The sequence below is a fragment of the Copadichromis virginalis genome, linkage group LG12 (genome assembly GCF_057382275.1).
Source record: "Copadichromis virginalis isolate Kocher_CV1m ecotype Utaka linkage group LG12, C_Virginalis_male_GT1.1, whole genome shotgun sequence".
NCBI lineage: Eukaryota > Metazoa > Chordata > Actinopteri > Cichliformes > Cichlidae > Copadichromis > Copadichromis virginalis.
Genome location: NC_140629.1, coordinates 27,474,568 through 27,490,952, shown reverse-complemented (window position 1 = coordinate 27,490,952; position 16,385 = coordinate 27,474,568). Strand labels below are relative to the sequence as shown.

At 38.9% G+C, this 16,385-nt stretch overlaps 1 protein-coding gene across 1 annotated transcript in view; it reads right to left on the bottom strand.

The window, feature by feature from the left end:
* The window catches only part of LOC146697183 (E3 SUMO-protein ligase ZBED1-like), a 45,907-nt gene extending 33,266 nt beyond the window's left edge, over positions 1 to 12,641 (bottom strand). Inside the window, exon 1 of the mRNA XM_085475744.1 lies at positions 11,238 to 12,641. The gene's annotated coding sequence lies outside the window, so the exon portion shown is untranslated. The remainder of the gene's footprint in view (positions 1 to 11,237) is intronic.
* Between the last annotated feature and the right edge of the window lie 3,744 nt (positions 12,642 to 16,385).

Here is a 16,385-nt window from a genome sequence, read left to right as displayed (position 1 = left end):
GTGCTTACCTCCCTGGTCCCTCTCCTCATCTCTCTACATTAGCTCTGACAGTAATGACTTGCCAGACCTAACCTCTTAACTGGGCTGATGCATGGTTGTGGGAAAGCCACTCTCCCTGCCTAGCTAAAATGGAAACATGCCGTTTGAGTGTTTCAGTCTTGTGCCCTCACCCTCAGTTTCCTTCCTTTCTGGCCATTTTATTCTTTCTTACAAGCAGAAAGTAACATTTTATATTTACCTAAACTTTACATACAAGGCAATGTATGCTGTTTATTAATTGTTTTTTTAAGCGCACCACTTTCCAAATACAGGGAATGCTGGAGAAATTCCATTTAGAGTGCGCAAAGGCAAGCGTTATCTTTACCGTTTGTACAAAAAACCCGCAGTTGCGCAGTGTTGTGCAAAAATCTTGAGCCATCCCTCATGTTGTCGTATTTTGTTTCCAAGGAGCCAAACTTTCTTGTAAATTTGGTCTTGAGCCTTAGTTTTCCAGGTTTCTAAAGGTCTTTTAGTTTTCCTTTGTTACTCATTTTCAGTCCAGTCCTTTTATCTGCCCAGTTTAAGAGGAATTTCTTTTTTGTTTGTCAAGCCACTTACTGCAAACCTTTGAATCATTCGAGCATAAAAAAGCCACCTAACTACAGGAAATACCCCGTGTTGTGTCTACACATAACAGACAATTTAACAAAGAACCAAAGTTAAATTGTACTCTAGGCACGTTACAACCAGTCTGTCGCCACATCATTCGTTGTCATTTCTTTAGTGGAAGTGCCAAAGCCAACACAGTTTGACAGCTATAAAATAGCATTTTTGTACAAGCAATGTGATTCCCAAAAAAGCTGTTTGCCAAAAACTTTAAATATCTCAGCATGGTGTGCAGTGTGTCCTTAATAAAGGAAGAAACCACTGGACAAATGAAGGGCAAAAGAAGTTGCAGGCATAAACACAGATGAACTGTACCTGAAACTGAAGTCATTAAAAAAAAAACAAGAAAATATGCATCTGGCGCCCTAATGTTTGCCTAAGACCACTGACAAATGGTCTCAGCATAAGGGTGACTGTCAAGAAGCCATTTTTAAGGAACTACTTACAAACTGGATTTAAAAAATAATTGTAATAGCTGTCTTTTAGAGTGACAAATTTAAAATTAAAAAAAATCTGTGTTCAATATGCATGTAAGAGGTCAGAAAAGAGTGAACTTCTATAGTACAACAGTGAAGAAATTATTGTCAGATTTTGATCTACCATGCAATACCATCTGGAAAGTGTCTGATTGGCAACACCTTCATTTTTCAGCATGACAATGATCCCAAGCACACTGCCAATGCAGTAAAAGCATAAAAGGATAGAAAAAAAAAACCCACGATGAAACACTATCAGTCATGGATTGACCTTACCAACATTACTTAAGCAGTGTGGGATCATCTTGATAGAGAATGCAATAAAAGACAGCCAATATCCAAAGAAGACCATTGCAGTTTATAGGCAGGGTAAAAAAATGTCCAGTTTTACCAAACCCCAAATAAAGTTTAATGGAGTTAAACAGGGCAGCACGGTGGCACGGTGGTTAGCACAGTTGCCTCACAGCAAGAAGGTCCTGAGTTCAATTCCACCATCAGGCCGGGGTCTTTCTGTGTGGAGTTTGCATGTTCTCCCCGTGTTTGCGTGGGTTCTCTCCGGGTACTCCGGCTTCCTCCCACTGTCCAAAGACATGCAGCTTGTGGGGATAGGTTAATTGGTTAATCCAAATTGCCACTAGTTGTGAATGTGCGAGTGAATGTGAGTGTGAATGGTTGTCTGTCCCTATGTGTTAGCCCTGCGACAGACTGGCGACCTGTCCAGGGTGTACCCCGCCTTTCGCCCTATGACAGCTGGGATAGGCTCCAGCGCCCCCCGCGACCCTGAAAAGGATAAGCGGAAGCAAATGGATGGATGGAGTTAAACAGTTATTAATAGATTGCTGATATAAAAAATAATTCCACAAGTTTACAAAACTATTCTATTGTGTCAACCTAAAGAACTTATGAATAAATTTGCTATATGCAAATAAGAGCACATATAGCTGCTATATGCAAGATGATGCAACTTCTCAAAATGATATGATTTCACAAAAAGTTTGAAAGTATGACTACTTATGCAGTCTATCTTCACAATCCAGGATTAATGGGAGAAGAACAATCAGTAGATAACTTAAGAACTTTTATATCAATTAATATCAATATCAATCAACTCCTATGATACAGGAGTATCTGCAGTAGTAACCTTCAGTTGTGATTTCACTAATTTTAGTTCTCTACAAACTGCAGTGGAAAAATAGAATTTTACTTTCCAAAGACAGAAATATATCCATATTTCTTGCATGCAGTTAGTTTTTTGAGTGCAGTAGACTTCTTTTTATGTTATCAGACATATGCTGCAGATTTGTGGAACATATTCATGAAGGACTTTTAGCCTTTAGGGCTCTTTTACCCTCACTCCATCCAGAGGGTAGAAAAGATACACGAGTTCAGCTATGCGATTCCTGACTGGACTGCAGAGATAAGAGAGCCCAAATAAATCTCCATCCTCCCAAATAGGTTCCAGTGACAGTGGAAATAAAGAGGTTTTGGTTGGCCAGCCAGATGACTGACGTCTCAGTGCTGTTCCCACCTCAGTGACCAGTAGATAAACCCCGGATTAGAGAGAGAGAGACACTATTAGACTGCTGCCATCACACATGCATATACACACACAAAAATGTATAAGCCTAAATCCATGGGTATGGTGTGTCCTTGCAAATACAGACAGCATTCAAACACATTGGATTCATTCAGGAATTTATAGAAATGAAATGTTTGCCAGGCACACTTGACACTTATACAGCCCCAGTGAGTATATTTAATTCTAAAAGTTCTGAATTAAGATTCACACAATCACTCCATGATATCACTCTTTTGTTGAGCCAAGCAGCCACTAGAGTGGTCTAGCAACAAGGAGATAATCCTTCACTGGTTTCCCATCTACAAACAGTGCCAATTATGCTTGCTGGAATGCACAACCAAGCTGGAGGTACCCCTACCTGGGTTAAATCCATCTCTCTGTGGTAGGCGGTGACCGTTTTGCCCCTTCGCCATCCTTGCACCCCAGAATTAATTATTTATCAAAAATGTTAGGCTGCTGAAAGCTTTGAGTAAAGAGGAGAAGAAGAAGAGAACGAAAACAGAAAGAGAAAGATGAAGGGAACACCAGAGCAGAGAGTGGAGAGATGTTATCGGGGATCAGAGAGTCAGTCTGAACTGTGGACCTCTCTGTGTTGTGAACTCCTGGAGTCCTGACCTAAAATGATTTCAATCTATCTTTGGCTGAAGGAAAGATATCCAAACCAAGATAAAGTCAATAACAGCTTCATAAAGCATACACCTGTTTCCTATGTACACTGAGAAATGGGATGAAACAGATTGGTCATATAGAAAATGTACTTCCATATCAAAGAAGAGTGTGTGACATTTAAAGAGGACATTTTGCTAAACACAAACTCAACCTCAGTTTTGGGGTCCATATTTTAAGTTGCTTAAAGAAGTTACTTTTAGGTAAATGCCTGCATGTATAATAGTCTGTGTGTTTTAAAAACTCAAGAAACTAAATCTAGCAGTGATTTTTTAAATTTTATCTTAAGAAAGAAATTGGCAATGCTTAAGAGTGTACGCAGAGCTAAACTAGCCGTAACTGAAGCACACCATTAGAGCAGCAGACATAAAACATTAAAACTACCCAATTTCCTTCAATATATAGTCTTGTTGTAAGACCTATGAGGTGGCTGTGCACACAAGGCTCAACAGATCTAATGCAAACACCATGGACCCATGAGAGACGCAATCATCATTAATGTGGTTATTCTAATGAAATCATCAGGGCTTTCTGCTGAGCTAGCTGCCTGCTGTTTGGTAGTTTCCCTGATAGCTTGTCTAGCAAGGTCTCTTTAACCATCAGTCAACGACTAAAACAGCCTGTTAGCCTGTTACAGCTGGGTCCTCAAAAAACAAGTATACTAGGACATTATTATGGCTCTAGGCCCCGGTATAAAAGTGTTCCAGTTTGCTTTGTTCAGATATAGATGCTCCTGGATGAGGATGGAGGGTCAAACTGTACTTGCTTACACTCCTGACTAGAATTACATGTGATGTGCAAATCCTGTTTGGATTTAGGGGTTACATATTGCAATGGTACACTCACATGACGGAGTACTGCATCTATTAATCGTCTACAACAACAAAAATAAAGGCCGTGCTCTAGAGCTACTTGATCTTTGCAAGCATATACCAGTTTGAGGACAGCTCTTCCTTCACTCTGATTTGCATTGTATTGCTCTTGGCTGTTGATTATCCCTTGAGGATAATGTGGCGCAGTTATGCAAATGCTGCACCCTGGAGAATGGCCCTTATCTTCAATGGCTCTGCAAAACTCCAGCTGTTTTTTAATTGGTTGCCAGGGTGGGTGAACAACAAGTACCTCCCAGCAGTGCTCTGGTCGGTGATGGAGAGGCAGTAATGCATGGCACGTGGCCAGGAACTCAGAGGGCCTGCCTGGGTCAATATAAGCAATGCTTGCTGTTGTGGTTTTGAAACTTTTTCTCCAGGGGGGAAGATAAGATAAGATTTGTTTTCATTGCCCAAACGGATTTTGTGGGTGATTGAGTAAGATAAACCAGCATCATTTATTTACTTGTTTTTGGCTATCAACCAACAAGGCTGTATCATTTAGCTTAGACTAGAGGGACTTAGATTGCCTTAGCGATAGAGGAGCAACAATGAAGAAATTTAGGAAATGTAATGACAGTCGGTATTAAAATAAAAGCATTTTTATTTATATAACACTAATATTTAGATAAGCTGTTTAACTCTTAAAGTGTTCAAATCAAATCCTTCTGTATGAGTCTCAATTATGGACCCTGAACAAAGTGTTTTGTAACAACTCACAATTCTTGCCACCCTTAATGTTTCCTGGAGGAGCCACATCACCAAAATGCAGCTATACAGCAGCCTACTGAAGCTCTCAAGGGCCATCCGCAATCCCTGTCTCACATGCTTGCCATGTGATGTGTCAAGATGAGATACAGTAGCTGCGAAGATCTCGCTGTGAGAGCCAGACGTTAAGAGGATGTGTGGTTGCCCATTCCTGACCCTCAAGAAACTGATCAAAGAGGGCTGCAGAACGAAGGCCTTGTGTCTGCCATGCCTAACAGAAATGTCTGGAATGACTGGATTAATGACAGACGATTGATGATGACTGATAATGATGGTATTTACCATTCATAATATAAAAGAATATCTATTATTTTGTATGCTGCTACTGATAAGTTCTGTTATCTTTAATAACTAAATAAATCTCAAATAATATTTACTTTTCAGTGGTTACGGAGCTCAATTCTGTTTTCATTTAAGCTTTAATCAACGCAGAGAGCGGAGAAGAGAGACAAAAGTCATCAACCAAAACCATTTTTCACACCCCATCTCATTAGCACGATCTGGTTATTAACCAAAATTCCCACTTTGAAACGATAACAATTATTTTAACTTTTCATTTATCTGCTAAGAATTACCAGCTGTCGATATACTGCATCCCTAGAGAGCAACGCAACATTTAATCAACAACAACAAAAAAAGGAAGCAGTTTAATACTGTTAACAGAAGAAAGTGCACCGTTTTTAGATGTAAGTATCTGGAATGTGTTGAAGGTACATCAAATTTTAAACTTGGCTCTCTTCCTGCCGGTCTTGTTTTGTAAAATAAATAAATAAATAAATGAAGCACTTGCTGATATTGAACTTGATGTTTTGCGAGTTTCACAAAGCATTTAATTTTTTTTACTTCCACTAGATGTCCGCTTGTAATATTAGTGTGACTTGTGCAATGTTGCCTCTACTCAAACAACACAATAGATTTTGACCTGATATATACTCAGGGGGGAAAAAAGCACTCAAGTATCCCTTGCACTAACCACATGTCAAAACTTAGGGATACACTACAGAACTGAGTTACTGGTGAAAAGAATTTGAGTGATTGGTACTCAGTGTCGCCTCTAGCACTCATTTCCGAGCAGTGTTTCAAATCTTGGTAGAGACAGTATGACACTTATTCTTTTGGATTGGATGTCTAGGCAAAAACAGGGCTGTATTCGTGTAAAACACTATTACCATTAGTATCACTCCAGGAGCTGCAGCTGATTTATAACCGTTTTTGAACGCTGAGATCTAACTGATGGATTAACCAGGATTTTTCTACCTCGCTTTGAAGGCTTGTCCATCTGCCCTGGTGGGAGGCACTGATCCATCCTCGCCCTAACACTTGGTTCAGCATCAAACCACCAAACTGAAATGTCACTTTAACTCTATGCAAGCACTTGTCACTGAAGGACTAGCTTTGTCCCCAGGCTACAACTCGAAAGTTTCATACAGTTTAATGTCAGAAAGGCTATTCCCCCTCCGTCTCACATTTGAATCATATTCACCTTCCTCCTTTAATGTGCTATTCCTGTGGATAGGTGGGAGAGAGCATTCACTCAAGGGATGCCAAAGACAAATCATTACACTACTGCCCTTAGTTAGTCACCCATACACACACACAGACACACAACGGCTTGGGCAAATGTGTACTTTTACAGTATGTGCACCTGCAGACACACCATCTTCAGGAGGGAAGGTGGCCAATTTCAAGAGGCTTGACACATACAACCACTTCTCCCCTCTTCTTCTGCCTTTTTTTCGACCACTTCCTTTCTTCAGCTGCCTAACCTGTCAAGCCACAGAGAAAAATTCATTCACACTCAAGAGAGGAACCATTTGCAGGTCTGGAGAGAAGATCCTATTCTGGTTAAAGGTGCCCTTGTGAGAAATTCTCACCTGACTTTTGAGGCGACAGATCAACTATGATTAGGATTTGAGTCTTTAAATTTAGAAGAGTTACAAATTATAAGCAGAAATTACTGCTATGAGAGGTTGCATGAATAATTTAACTATTACCTGGTAACTGATGGAAGTTACTAAATATTGAATCTCTCATATGAGGGACTTTTATGTCCCTGTTCTGGTGCTCTTGTGTCTCCATTGTGCTAAAACAACTGTTCATCTGTGTCAGCTTAATGCCGGCTCTTATGTGTTCCTGAAGTGAAGTGAAAATGACATGATATGAACATATGCTCAACCCATCTTTGAGTGTTTCATCTTGCCACTCTATGCTCTTAAACAGACTTGCCCCATGCTGCAATCTGTGAAGCATATCGTAACATATGGCAAGTTTACGATGACTGTCCAGTCGCAGCCACCAGCCAATATCAGTTTAGAAGTGAGGACATGCCATCTGTCAAAAAGCTGATCACTGGTGCACAACTTTATGTTTTTGTGCCATAACTGTAGAAGCACACAAACACTGTATGCATATAAAATATGGAGAAACATAGGGCTCATGCACAGAGAGATGGCAAGGGGATTGAGCAAAAACAGTTGAACAAATCTTAAACTTGGAAGAAAAACAAGAGCAATACACACACACACACACACACTTATCTGACTCTTATCACTGAGAAAAATCAAATCTTCAACTGTTGTTTGGGATGATTGTGAGCTGTTTGTGGAGGAAATTACAAGTCTGTTTATTCTGTCAAGTCAGCACGGAGAAGGACTTTTCCTTCGGAGATTGCAAGGATGAAGATTTGGCAAAGAAATAATACGTGACTTGTCGTGGTTAAGTGTTAGAGTGCAGTGATATAATAAAATTGTCTTTTTACGTAAATGAAAGATGTATCCTGAACCACAGAAATGAAGGAGGACATGATCATCGTAAGAAAAAACTGTTTCCTAGCGAGTAAGCAAACTTCTCCAATCTCACTCATGAGCTCAGAACTGTGAAGATCAACCACAGAACAAGATGTGGCAGCCACAACTGGGCCATGCTGTAAAATTTCCATAAGAGTTTCATTCCACTAGTTCATATGTTTAAATTAGTGGTAAACAAAGCAGTAACAAACGGTAAAATGACCAGGCTTAGTGACAAGGGTATTATACTGTGGAAAGACATTTCTACAGTCTATTATAATTACCACAAACACACACAGTGGAAAAATTGAAAACACTGACTGTGAGATTGTTCAAATGGGAAGTAGGACAAGATCTTAATGTGCTTGCTAGACTGCTTTGTCTCTCTGATTCTCACATGTATTCACATGTATAGTTATATTTCAGCATTAACACTCACACAACAAAGTGAGAATATTAGGAATGGGCATTTCAATCAAAAATACTATTTTACTTTAACTGGGAACTATTCCATTAGTCTTCAAAGATCACTTACCCCATCTCCAACTGCACTCAAATGACAGTGCATATCTGTGGTAGATTCGTGACATACTTGCTTTGTTTTCATGTATTATTTGAAGGAGCTCTATATCGAACTATTTGAAGGGTCCAGTGGTCTTTGGATTTGTGTGTTTCCCTGTTCATATGGTATCTTACTGTCTCACAGAATTTTAATGGTCTGTTCCCTGGGCCATTTCTCAAAATGCATACTTGAGTGTATTTGTATTCTTGTGGACTTGTACTTGTGAAATGTCATCAGTCACAATCTAATTACAAGACCAACTCAATGTATGAATCAAGTTAAGTGCACTTAAAAAGGATAAACCGAGTTGTGACATGTGTGGACTTTCCCATAAGGCAATATGACTGAAAATCAAAAGTGGCAATCTTTGAGGAACACAACCAAAACTGCAAGTAAGGTTTTGAAATACTACTGTGCCACAAAATAAACCTTTAAGATGTTTTTAGAAGAGAGTAGAGTTGTGCAAACTCCAAATAAGTGGTTGATTTTTCAAGATATTGCCTGTTTGCAAATGTGTTTTGACATATATATATATATATAGATAGATAGATATATTATTCCTGCTAGTTTAATAGCCAGCTATCTTTTTACCAGATGGTCAGAATTTCTAAAGCCCAACATCATTTTCAGAATCTCTACTGGCCCTCACCTGTCAAGGTAAATAAGAGAGATAAATCAGTTAGGTTATATCCAACAGGTGATGTTGCTTTATAACTGGATCACCTTATTCAATTTGAATGTCTTACTGTCAGTATATTTTAAACTGAATCTTTCTCTCATCTTTTTTTGCTTGATGTAGAACTACTTCGTTCTCCAGATTTTTTAGAATTAAACTGACATTAAAAATATTTGAATCCAGCCTTCTCACTGGGAGTAGAAAGAGCTGGACCAGCATGTTAATAATGTTTCTAGAGATCCTGAGTTTCAAGTGAACTTGCCAAGAACGAACTTGGCATACTTGGCTTTGACAACAGAAGCACTCGAAAAAATGTTTGAAAATTAATATTTTAAGGAAAAGAAAGTTCCATAACTGATTCAGTTTTTTGCTTTCAATAACTTAATTACTATTTGAAAATTATGCCCATTTCTAATAAATATTAGAAAAATGTTAGATGACAGGGACATCTTTTATTCTCTGCAAAACCTTGCAACAGGGCAAAGAAGCAATTTGTGTTATTCCTTTTTTTGAATTAATCTAATCTTAACAATCCCTCCCATCAAATTCAAAGATAGATAGAAGTCTATTCTGCTTTGAATAATAATTCATGTCTGATTAGTTTTATTCAGAAACAGGTTCAATTACGTGCTTAGAAATGATTAAGTCCTAGCATGACCTCCATGCTTCTTCTTTCTTTGAAATATTTTTCATTTTAAAATTTTTCCACAAAAGTCTCAACACTGACAGTCCATTGCCATTGTATGTACACTGCAGGCTAGAGCTGGGCAATATGAGATTTTTTCATATCACGATATGTTTTTTTCATTTCAGGCGATAACGATATCTATCACGATATAAGCCAAATAACTATATTTGTAAGATTTAAATGTGCCGTTGCTCACAAGTAAAATGTGAAATAATCAGCAGCTTGTTTTTATTTAAATATTTATTTCCCATAATAAGTTCAACAGGGTAGATGTACTTAAGGAACATGAGACTTTTTCAGATAAATAAAGGCAAATATTGCAAACTACACAAAAGGCAGCCACTAAAGCGTTTAAGTTTCAAAAGAGAACAAATGAAACAGACTAAATTGTCAATTCCACTTAGAAACAAAATATTAATTCTAAAAATAAATCTTAGTTTGTTTTACAGAAGAACAGACAAAACTGACTAACTTTTGTCAATATCAAATAAACTGAGAACTAAAAGGAAATTCTCAATCTCTCCTTGTTGTATAGCTTAGCTTTTCAAACAGTTTTAACAGTTACTTTAGTCTGACAAAAGCCGAATGACGAATTAGCGCTTCCAGTCAGAGACTGAGGCTACGTCCACACGTACACGGGTATTTTTGAAAACGGAGATTTTCCGTTTTCGTTTTAAAAATAATCCCGTCCACACATAAAGGCAGAAATGAAGGAAAACGCTGCTATGAACATGCCAAAGCAGCAGGTGGCGCTAGATTCCTAACCGTGCAGAAATGTTGGCCAATCAGAAGTCTAGAAGCCTCGGTGGGAAAAAGTAAACAAAGCTGGGGCACAGAAGCAGAACCGAGTCGTATGTGTGGAGGGACAGTAACTGTGTGTATATGTAAGCATTTAAACACTGCAGAGAGTAGAATTAACAGTAACAGTATTGTAGAAATTCATTTCACCGAAACAATAACGTGGCGCACAGTGTGACGCATGCACCAGTTTATTGTATTTCCAGACTTGCTTTCGGCACAATTTACAGTGCACGCTACTCTGTTTTTTGTCAGACTTGAAATAGCCGAAATACCTTCACACTACGGAACTTCTATGGCTCTTCCGTTCGACAATCTCTCCGGCATTGCAACCATCATCTGTTTTCTCTTCGGTCACGCTCGGTTGATTTTTCTAGTCGGCACACTCATTTCCTCCATTACGCGCTGGCTCCATTACCCGCTGGCTGCTTCCCAAACAAACACATGTGTGGCTTGGCACTTGTGCTGTACGTAACAAGTCACGCGACGTGACGCTGCGGCTGTGATTGGTTCGGCTCTGCGCTACTTAATTTGGATTGGCTGACCTTTTTTTTTTTTTTTTTTAAAGAGGACAAGAGCGGCGAGGTCTATCGCGATAGCTTAATTTCTCTATCGAGTAAAAGTTATATCGCGATACATATCGTTATCGTTCTATCGCCCAGCTCTACTGCAGGCTTCATTGTCATACATCACATTTGCAAGCTGGTTACTGGAACAGGATCACCTGTAGCTGTAAAGTAGATGTGATGCCACTCCTCCACTGTTGCTCTCTCTGCTCCCTCATTTCCGCCTCATTCTCATCCTCCTCACTTCAAGCCTCATCTCCTGAACTGAAGTAAGAGCTTTGACAGACAAAATGTGCACAAACATCCTTATTTATTTCCAAAATTCTCACAATTACTTCTGATCAACGATAGCTGGTTATAAGCTAATATTCTGACAGCTAATTTTAGGCTCGATTGTCCCAAAAATCACATTTTCCTGTCTGATAAATAGTTCGATAATAGTTCTCATATGAGATTATGAGAATGAGAGTTTAGCTGCCAAGTTTCTGCATGGCAAGTATAAAGGGCCCCTAAACATAGCTGCTAATGGAAAAAAACAGCAATGCTTACCAAGCAAAAAGTTCAGGATATCCTCAAAAACTCACCTCAGCATCGCTGTCATTGGACAAAAATGAGCTTCAGTGACTCATCGTCCTGTGTCGGGCTCCTTTCACAATGTATTGCACCCTTATTGATTAAAAAGATGTGGAAACCCGACATCTGAGATAAACAGTGGACTACAGATAAACAACGGACAGAGTTGTTTGTTCTACGGTGGCCCTTGAAGCAAGGGTAACACACATGAAGAACTGGGAGGGGTAAGAAAAAGAAATTAATTTGACTGCAATCTACTGATATCTAGTGGTGAGATCTTACACATTGTACCCTTTAAAGAAAACAATTTTCACTCATCAACTGGTGCATGTGTCAAGAACAATCTAAAAAGAAAGTTAGCTGTCTGATTTACAGTTTTCATATCTATTAATTAATTAGTATTTATGAATGTGTTGATTTTATTTAAAAGAAAGAATCTCAGACAATATGTTCTCATTTTTTCTCTCTTTTTGCTACAAGGTTTTAAACCATCCATTTAATAAATAAGTAAATAATTAAAGCCAACATCTGCCAGTGAGATTACTTTGATTACTGATCTGCCATCTCGCTCTTCAGTCGGTACCCAGAACTTGCGACCAGTGGTAAGAGTAGGAACGCAGCTTAAAAATCGACAGCACTGCTTGCAAACTGCTCTGTTTTCGACACAATGGAAAGGACAGCATCCACTCTGACGTGGCACCAGTCCATCTGTCAATCTATAAAGATATAATCTATTCAAATGAAATAAGGAGAACAAAGACATCCATCCTAAACCCCTTAGTAACGGCCATTCTTTTATTCAGACTTTTATAGGCATGTGTACTATACTCTGCACCAAACTTATTCTAATTGCCTGTACTCCCTCATGTTGTAGCAGAAGGGGAGAAGCTGCACTTTATGTTTTAGTTGTGCCTAAGATGTAAATAAAACATCGTCTGTCTCAGATGGTAGTTATACTGCTGCACCTTCATGGCTTCATTTAATCCTTTCCTCCTCTCACTCTTATAGCCTCTTATCATGGGTGAAGAGGGGATACTCCTCGCTCTCATCATCAATCATCGCAGCCCGTGCCCTGTCACCCACGCTGGCAGAGGTGCTATGCCGTGCGCTATTGTTTTGTTCTGTTTTGTTTGCTGCATTGCACTGGCTCTATTTTTGGTACCAAAGGTCTTATGGGCTGACTTGGCACTCATAAAAGCTCTACAGCCATCTAGATGGATGTTTACCTTCAGAAATTCAGAAACTCTTAACAAAAGTTTCAAAGGCAAATCGCTTGCGTGAAAGTCTCCAAACCAGGACATTTAACTTCTGGGTGAGACAGGCACTTTTGTGAAAGCTGACCTTGTATCTCAAGTTCTAAACAATAAATGTGCAATCACAATGCTGTTCCCAAAGGCCTTGAACAAGGTGACACACAACATGTACCTTTTGAGAAACGAGATTAATTCTATAAACTTAAGATATAACAATCCTGGAGTATTGACTTGCAGATTTACAGTCATAAACATTTCTATCACAGTCTCTGTAATACTGCATTAAGAATGATAAATAGATTACTATGAGTACCTGGACAAAAGGCCTTGTGAAGAATGTTACTGAGTGTAAAGGAGTTCTCTGTAAAGTGTTGACTTTATTAAGTAAAGTTCCCTGAGATATGAATTAGCTTTAAGTGTAGCTCAGTGGCATAGTAATTCCTCCTGAATGACCAAACTCCTCAATGCAATAGTTAATCATGATTTAATATTGGCTGAACCAGTGTTTGAGGAAAGAATGAATATGACAACGTATGTAATGTGCAGTGGAAAAGTCTTCAGCCTCATGTCTTCAGTCTGGACATTGTTGTCCTGCAACTACCTATTTTCCTACCAAAATCTAAACAAATGAGGTGTGTCTCATGACACAGTACTGTATGAAACTAAGCCAATGCAACAGTTATATAAGAATGTGATCTATGCTGCTCACATATGTCAAGATCTTATTTCAAAACTAGAAAGAACCACGAAACAAGCAAAACCAGTTCAGCCAATAAATGTAGCCTCTAACAATTCACAGTTACATTTTCATTAAAGGTCTAAAGGCTGTAAAACTGTATCATAAACGACGCCAAAAAAAAAAAAGACAAGCAGCTTAAAAGGCCCACCTAAAACAACCAGCAGTAGCTCGCTGGCCAAACACTGGGGAAACTACTCAGCACATACAGCTAGCAAAAGTGGCAGTTACTTAACTTGTTGAAGCGAAGAAGCGATCCTCAGTGCTCGGGACTGGAAGAAGTCTATTTCTAATAAGGTGAATGCAAAACTCGTTCCACAGCAAATATCCCACAGCACAACATTCATCCCTGCTGAAAAAACAAGCTATTATTAATTGCTCTGTCCGCAGCGGAACAAAAATGTGAGTAAGCTATGCGCCAGGCTAAACTGACCATCATACAGAAGAGGTACGTTGTACTATTAGCAGTTAACTAGCTGTATTAGCTTGTCATGAAATATAGCCATACAGGACCATTATATAACAGGGAGCCTACTTCGGGTATTCATATGTATCAGCTTCCTTCAAGTACTTTTCTTAATTAATAATGATGATAATAATAGTAAATATTGTTTTTATTTATTTATTGATATTATTATTATTATTATTATTATTATTATTATTATTAATTTATTTTTTGTTACTGAGAGGAAATAGCTTTGAAACAATTGCTATACTAACAATACTATAGTAATGACATTATGAACACTGTGTGGATTTGTACTATACTGGTGTAGGCCTCCAGTCTGCTGAGTGTATTAAGTCTGTACACCATTCAATTGGTATTTCACATGTGCTGAATGCCTTCCTTTTAATTCATTCTGTCTACATATGGAGCAACAATGTGATCATATACTGATTAATGAAATAAGCTTATCTCCATAGTGCCAGCAGGTACTGATATGTTTGTTTTTATTTATGCAGTGATTAATAACACTATAAATCATGATCGCTCCAAAGGAGCCACAGTTGTTATTGTCATTGTTGTTGGGGGGTTTTTGTTTTGTTTTTTTAAATGTGATGCCTCCTCCCATGGAAAGGTTTTTTGCCACGTTTTAAAAGATATTCTCTTTCTTTGCCATTTGTCATCACTTCTTGCAGGCTTGTGTCCAAGGTGAAAGAAGTGTCCCATGTGTTTTATATTCTCTGTTTTGGTAGACAATCCAGTGTGTACAGAGACACATAGGGTAAATGCAGATTCTTGGTCACATCCTGGTCAATTTGTGTAAAACTATGCAGAGTTAAGGATTATAGGAATTCTAGAGGTGGCAGGGATGTGTTTTTGCAAAGTTCCTAAACAAGCTTACAGCATGTGAGCCGTGTACAATATGCTATGTGTAAGCTGAAAGTTGTCATCTAAAACAGGGACCACTCACGGTGACTTTTACAATAACAAAGAAGTGCAGAAAACAAGCATGAAAGAACACTAACAGACAATAGCTGCACTGGACAGATTTATTATTTTTTATTTGTTTGTTACCTCCACAGAGGAGGTCATGTTTTTGGTAGTGTCTGGAACTTTGCCTGTTATTCTGTCTGTAAACGTGGTAGCTCAAAAGGTTTTGAAATAATTCTGATAAAGCTTTGCAGCGTTGTATTGGGGGTCATGTTAACAATTCATTATAATTTGCCTTACATCCCAAAAGTCTTCAAAGTCAGTCTAATTATTTATTGTTCAAAAATTAAGCCTTATAATATAGAAGCTATGACTCTTAGTGGCATGTGGTGTGTATTGTTATCTCATAGAAACTACAAATAAATAAAGTATCCATTAACCATAAACAGGTTGAGATATTTGTCTCCTGATATTGTCCTGATACATCTCTCATGCTACCTTTATCTGCACTTCTTAAAGTACACTGAAGGCATCAAGGAAACATGGAATTATGTAGTAAACAAAAAAAAAGTCTTGAGCGATTTTCCAGAGTTTCTGAGCAATTGTTGGCGCTTTTGCCTTCACTCTGCGGTCCACCTCATCCCAAACCATCTCGACTGGGTTTAGGCCAGGTGACACAGCGCTCCATCACTCTCCTTCTTGGTCAAATAGCCCTTACACAGCCTGGAGGTGTGCTTGTTTGATAATCCAACTAAACGCAAATCACATTGGATGGCATGTCGCTGCAGGATGCTGTGGTAGCTATGCTGGTTCAGTGTGCCCTCAATTTAGAACAAATCCCCAACAGTGTCACCAGCAAAGCACCCCTAACCCACCACACTTCCTCCTCCTCCATGCTTCACGGTGGGAAACACACATGTAGAGACCATCCGTTCACCTTCTCTGCGTCGCACAAAGACACGGCGGGTGGAACCAAAGATCTCAGATTTGGACTCATCAGACCAAATCACAGATTTCCACTGGTCTAATGTCCATTCCTTGTCTTTCTTGGCCCAAGCAGATCTCTTCTGCTTGTTGCTTTTCCTTAGTAGTGGTTTCTTAGCAGCTATTTGACCAAACAGTCTCCTCTGAAAAGTTGATGTAGAGATGTGTCTGCGACTGAAACTCCCTGGCCTCTAATCTGAGGTGCTGTTAACTCGGGTGAATTTATCCTCAGCAGCAGAGGTGATTTTTGGCCTGGGGTGGTCCCCATGTGAGCCAGTTTTGTCGTAGTGCTTGATGGTTCTTGCGACTGCATTTGGGGACACATTCAAAGTTTTAGCAGTTTTACGGACTTACTGACCTTCAGTTCTTAAAGTAATGATGGACT